The following is a 6,848-nucleotide window of genomic DNA, read 5'->3' on the forward strand; positions in this document are numbered from 1 at the left end:
ACGCTTTCACTGCTGCTCTGCCAAGGCAATGCGCTGGACCGCCTCTGAGAAATCCCCCAGATCCTCAAGCTCTCCTGCTTACACACCTACCTTAGGGAAGTTTGGGCTTATTGAGGTTAGTGCCTGTTTATTTATTGGTTGTTTTCTTTCCATTGTTCTGTCCTATGTGCAGATCTTAGGGGCCGTGCTGGGGATCCCCTCTGAGCAGGGATGGCACAAAGCCTTTTCCATGTGCCTCCCTCACCTGGCCGTCATCTCCCTTTTTGTCAGCACTGCCATATCTGCCTAACAGAAGCCCCCCTCCACCTCCTCCCCATCCCTGGACCTGAGGGTGTCAGTCCCGTACTCGGTGGTGCCTCCAGCAGTGAACCCTGTCATCTACAGCATGAGGAACCAGGAGCTCAAGGGTGCACTGAAGAAACTGAGGCAGGCAGGTGTCTCTCAGCAGACATCAACTGTTTACATATATACAGAAGGAATTTTTAATTAATGTGTGGAACCTCCCGTGCTGTTAGCATTCTATCTGAGACAGTCCTGTTTGTCCCAGTATGTCTGCATCCACTCCACTTCCTGAAAGGCAGGAGCCCAGACTGTCTGACCCAGCAGCCTTTAAACATGTGTCTTCGAGGATGATGCGCCTGGTTTCTGTTTCACATCTCTGTAATAAAAGGCAGTTTTCTCAGTGCCCATGTCTGGTGGTTTGGCTCTTCTTCCAAAGCTGAGCTCAGGAAGAGGCTGAAGGAATTGCCCCCAGGAGCGTGCTGCTGGGCTTGGGTTCCCCATGGCTCAGGGGAGGAGGGCATGGGGCAACACGTTAGGGCATGGGCCTGTGTTGAGCCTTGGCGTGTGGGTGCCCAGTGCCCATGGGAACGGTGGGTGACCAAGAGGGATGTGCCTGGGACCATCTCCCTGGGCTTTCAGGCACCGCTGCCCTGCACAGCAGCACCGCCTGCTCAGGGCCATGCCTGAGACCACATCCCTGGGCAAGAGCAGGTGTCTCTGTGTATGCCCCAGCTGGGGCAGGCTGCTGTGTCCCTGGTGCCGCAGGAGGTGCCTGGGGAGCCCCCAGGCCAGCAGCCTGGTGCTGGGGACAGGGACTGGCCCCGAGGGGCTGTCAGGAGTGGGCAATCAGGGTCCCTGTGAGAGAAGAGCAGCAGACAGAGGGAGACACTGGCCTCTGTGTCCTCATGCCATGGCTGGTGCCAGCCCTGGGGCTGACTGGCAGGATGAGACCCCTCTCTGCCCACTAGCATCTGCTGTGCCCTTGTTAGGGTTATTGGGGTGAGTGCCCAGAGCTCTGCAGCCCCCTTTGGGTGGGCAATTGCATGGGGCCAGCCCAGCGTGGGCTGCTGTGTCTGCCTGGGCTGGGGAGAGGGCAGGGGAGGTGGGCAGAGCTGGGGGGGGGCTGGGCTGGGAAGGGCCTGGGAGAGGGAAACACCAGTGAGAGCTCAGCTGTGTGAGTGTGCAGGGTGGGGGCACACAGCAGGGTGGTCCTGGTGCAGACCCAGGGGTCATGGTGAATGAAGCGAGGCACCAAAGGAGTGGGACTGAGGAGCCTGGTCTGTGCCATGTACCTTGGACACCTTGGGGAAGATGTGGCAGGGAAATTTTTCCTCAAGAAGTCCCAAACACTGCTCATTTCCATCTGCGGTCATACATCGTAGCCCCAAAAAGGGACCTTTCCTTCATCATCACCTCTGTCATCCTCTGTGACTTAGTGACATCAAACTGCATTGCCATTTTGAAATATAATGGGAGCCAGTTTCCTGCTGACACTTGTTCCACACATGTCCCATAGCTCTTGCCACAGTTGGTCTCTCAGCCAATGGCGTGGTCAGACACCTTCAGCCACATCATGTGCTCATGGCTGTGTTTTCAGAAATATTGATACAGGCCATTGAGTGAGGTCCCACCAGATGGCCTGGGTCCAGTACTCCAGTCTCTCACTCTTAACAATTTCTCAGATAAAATCCCAGCTTTGAGTGTCCTTGTCCATAATGCGTTCGAGGCCCCAACCATTCTTCTGGCATCTGCAGGACTTGCCCCGATGCGTCAGGGTCTTTTTTTTGTTAGAGAGCCCATTCTGGGCATAGCAGTCCTGATGTGGTCCTGTGGTGGGTTCACCTTAGGCAGTGGCCAGTCAGTCCCCCGCTGTTCATCCACTCCCCTGACTGCACAAGACAAAGGAGAAAATAAACCAGCAATGCTCATTGGTCAAGATAAAGACGGAGAGATTATTAACCCATCACTGTCATAGCCAATGGCGTGTTGTCTTTCCAAAGATCAACTTAATTTATTGCTAATTCAACCGGATTTTGATTGTGAGAAACAAGGACCAAAATATTAAAGACGATGCCCCTCACAGTTTCTCCAGGGGCCAAATTACACCATTGTTCCCAGTTCATCTACACACCCACAGCCATGGAGGCACTGGGGGGATAGCAAAGAGGGGGTTGATGGTACAGAACGTCTCTACTGCTCCTTTCTCCTCACACTTTTGCCCTTCTCCAGATTGGGTCCTCTTCAGGGACCCCAACATCTTTGTGCTCAAAGGGTATGTGGTGTTCATTTTTTCTGTCTACTTTTCCTCTTGATACTCACAGAATTACAGAAATGTTGACATTGGAAGCGACCTCTCAAGATCATCCAGTGAAATGTGCTAGCCGAGGTACAGTCAGCTCAAGCAGGTTGTTCAAGGCCTTGGCTAGATAGGTTTGGAGTATCTCCAGGGATGGACATTCCACAAACTCTCTTGGCAACTCTTCCAGTGGCTGATCATCCTCAGAGTCAAAAGTGTTTTCTTGGGTTCAGATGGACCTCTGTATACATTCATAAGAACCTCACAAGGATTTTTTTTCTTCTCCTGACTAAACAGTTGCAGATCTCTCACCCTTTCTTCCTGGGAAAGATGTTCCAGTCCCTTCAAGCAGCCTGGTGGCCCTTTGCAGAACTTGCTTTAGTAGGTCAACAGATTTTTTGCCCTGGGAAGCCCAGCCCTAGACAGCACTCCAGATGTGGCCTTAGTAGTGCTTGCAGGAGGGGGCCTGGAAATCAGGGCCATAAGTAACAATCAGTTAGCTGAGAGGAATGTCCTGGAGCTTGTAGGCCACAAACCCTGGGAGGACAAGGAGGGTGAATAGATAACAACCCACAGAATGCTGACTGTTGAGTCATGCAGAGAAAAGATAAGGAGATGAGGAAAGATGGCACCAAGGAGAAGTAACAAGTTGCTGTTAATTGATGACTGTAAAAACTTACTGAAAGTGTCCTTTGTTTGTTGTTACCCAATTAGGGATTGCCTAGTACGTAATGCTTAGCTTAAAGAACCAATCAGTTTAAGGCACGTGGCCTCTGATAACATATATAAACTCATGATTGTGTACAATAAATGGACGTTTGCTTGCATCAAGCAGCGTCCCGTCTCTCCATCGCAGCAGTGCTGAGAGGAGGGGAAGGGTCACCTCCCTCCATCGGGCAGCGATGCTTTTCCTAATACCGTCCCCACAGCTGTTGGCCTTTGCCATGAGGGTGCATCGATGTCTCATGCTCAGCTGCTTGTCCTCTGTCACCCAAAGGTCCTTCTCTGCAGAGCTGCTCTCTAGCTGGCATGCCACCAGCAGGATAGCCACAGGGGGGCTGGATCACAGCCTGGCCTCCCCCAGGGACTTGCTCGGCAGCAGCAGCAGCAGCTTTTCCTTCTTGGAGATGAGCTTCACCTCTGGCACAGGCCACATGGTGCTACAGAGTCACCTGGGAGAGCAAAGCCCTCTCCTGCCAGGGCTGCACAGCCCAGGCCTGTTTCCCCCTGGCCTTGGCCACTGCAGCCTTTGCTCTCGTGGTGGCAACCTCGTTCCTCCTTCTGCTGCCCCCTGCCATCCCCTCCAGCATCCTCTGCTGGGCAGCAAACCCTTCCCACACAAGGGCTCCCATCCCTGGGTACCGGTGTCCGTGTGACAAGCCTGCTCTTGGCCCTGGTGCCACACCTGAGGTGCTGCAGCCCACATGGACCCCAGAGCCCACCGCCTGGGGCGCGGGCAGCAGGAGCCCCCTGTGCCACCACAGAGCTGTGACATCAGTGCCGTAAGCGCTGAGGAGGGGCAGGACAGCTAAAGAGGATCCCAGAAAGGAGTCAGCCAACTAACGGCAATTACACCAATACGGCTACGTGTTGTCCTCCTTTATTCAGCAACTTTGTCTTATTTATACTTCCAATGCACTGTTCACGCAGCAGCAATTACGTATTCATGCCATTTGTTGATTGGTTGTCAATTACGTATTCACGTTACTTGTTGATTGGCTGTCATGTTGCAAGCGCCTAATAAGGATGTGCTAACCTAGCGGTTTTCATATCTTGCTTGGCATCTGGCCTTGTTCTTGTACAATACTCATTATTCATTATTCTGCCTATTCAAGGACAGTACAAGATTTTCAAAGTAACTTTGCAATCTGCAGGCTAGGGATGTCCAACTCCTGCAAGGGTACAGTATGCCCTTGTTCTGTCAGGAATTCCCCTATCACATCCCCCTTTTTCTTTTTGGACAAGCCAGGCTCGATCAACAACTGATTCCAAACCTTTCTTCATACAGGAGAAAATACAACAGAAGATAACAAGCACAGCAAAGATAATAACAAAAAATCGAAACCCATCCATCAATAGGGTTTTCGACCAGCCGGTGATTCCCCATCTCTTAAGCCAACCGTCGAAAGGATTTTCAACAACAGTGAGTTTCTTCGTATTATCTTGCAGTTGGAAAAGCTTTTTGTGAATGGACTCAGAATGATCAGAAAGATTCACGGAGCACGTTCCCTCAAAATCCTCACAGCTGTGTCCTTGTGCTAATAACAGAAAATCAATAGCACCTCGATTTTGTATTAAAGCATGTCGTATACTGTCGTCATCAGTGGTGAGCTCATCTAATACTTTGGAGGTAATGTTAATTTGTTTTCCTGTCCGACAAACTAACCGTCTCAACTGAGTGAGAGCCTTGGCAGAAGCAACTTGTGGTGTAAAGAGTGATGCTGAAATGACAGATGGACGTTCCCACAACTCAACATCATCTTTACATTCAGGTCCCAATTGGTATACACTACGTCTGACGCGTTTAAACTTGTTACTTATGTTAAGCATTTGATGGATACTAGGGGCAAATAATGTTAGTTTGCCAAAGTAGCATGGTCCTCCCTGTGCGCTTGCAGGTACGGCGGGCCAGGCACCAGCTCCGCAAACGAGGAATACTCCCGGAGGCAACATCTTTGCTTTCTCGTTTGTCTTACCAGACCATGAAACAGGCCAAGTCCAATTGTTACAGTAACCGGTGATGTTAGAATGCCAGGGGGACCCAGGGGCAATCCAAGTATTGTAATTTCTTGGTTTGTGGATCCTAAAATTACTGGAGTCAATGTCTTTCTTGTAAAACCCAAAAATCAAACAGTAGTTTCCTGGCATAGATCCTAAGATGTCAAGCTCCTGAGGTTCCATGCCGGTAACATTCCGGCCCTGAGCAATTTTGAACGCTTGAGCCCCCAAGGGCTTTCGTGGAATACCAAGTGATTGGCACCAATCGGCTTGCACAGATCCACTGTTGATGGTCTAAAAGTCATTTGTTGCTTGGTTGAGGTCGTCGGAGTATATTTTACCTGTTTTCCAGTGCCCAAACTCCATCACATGGTATAAAGGGACCCCAGTCAAACAGGTACGAAATGGGCCAGATGGGGTAGCTAACGGTAAGCAAAATGGACCTTGCCCTGTCATGTTGGCCCAGGTAACCCACATGGTCATTTGTGGTTGGGCAGGAGCCCACACTGTTCTTGTGAGGGCATGCTGATTATTCCTACCAGCCCTATAATCAAAGCAAGCAATGTCATTAACTCGCAATTCTTGTTCCCAACTGACAAAACAAGCACCACAAACCAAGAGCTTATGTTTTCTTTGTAGCTAAAACAACAGTTAAGGCTTTGGTCACGGCCCACCAAGAGATAGCTTCACTTCTGCTGTCAAAATTTTCTGGCATCCATATTTCTGGAAAATGTTGATTTGGCTTAAGGTTCAGAAATTCCCTACAAACATTTTCAAAAGTACTATTAGCAAAGCTGTTTTGACAATTTAAATACAAAACATAAGCATTTCGCAAGCGGCTACAATATATAACAAAAATCTGTCTACAGTTACCACAACTTAATATTATTGCTGCTGGTTCCCTACAGTTTCTGCAAAGAGCATTTTTGGTATTACAAAATCTTTTCAACACAACATTACAAGCTCGTGGCCCAAATGATTGTCTTCTCGCTGCTGTCAACAGCACATCTTCTATGGTGGATGGGACTGGCTCAAGTTCTACACGGAGTTTGTTGAAGACTGGTTGGAGGTAAAGCTGTCGTCTATATTTTCTCCGTTCTTCTGGAGTTGACATGCAGGGTGGACAGATCTGCTAGGGACCCATAGAGGTCCTTTATCTTGTTTAATCGCTTGGTTACATCAGTCTCCTCTGGCGTCTTTTTGCCACCTTGCTGTTGTCCAATGCGGCATCACGCTCCATTTGATTAGTCCTGGTGTGGCGCCCACACGCTGCTCTCCCCTTGTGCAGGCGTCCTGTTTTTACTCACCTTTCTGTCCAGCTCCCTTATCTCTCTGCGAATACACAGTCTCTTTGTCTCCCTTGGCCTTGCATATGTCCTTCACAACACCTGCAGCTTGTTACAGCTGCGGCCTGCTCGGCCTGCTATTACAACAACGTTACGTGGTCTGCATTGCTCATAATATGTCCGTTGTCTTCCAGCCACTCCACACTACCCGGCACTGCACCTTCCTGGTCCATCAGGGCAACCTGGGTGCCAGTGTAAAGCTGGGA

This window comes from Falco cherrug, chromosome W (genome assembly GCF_023634085.1).
Source record: "Falco cherrug isolate bFalChe1 chromosome W, bFalChe1.pri, whole genome shotgun sequence".
Classification (NCBI taxonomy): domain Eukaryota; kingdom Metazoa; phylum Chordata; class Aves; order Falconiformes; family Falconidae; genus Falco; species Falco cherrug.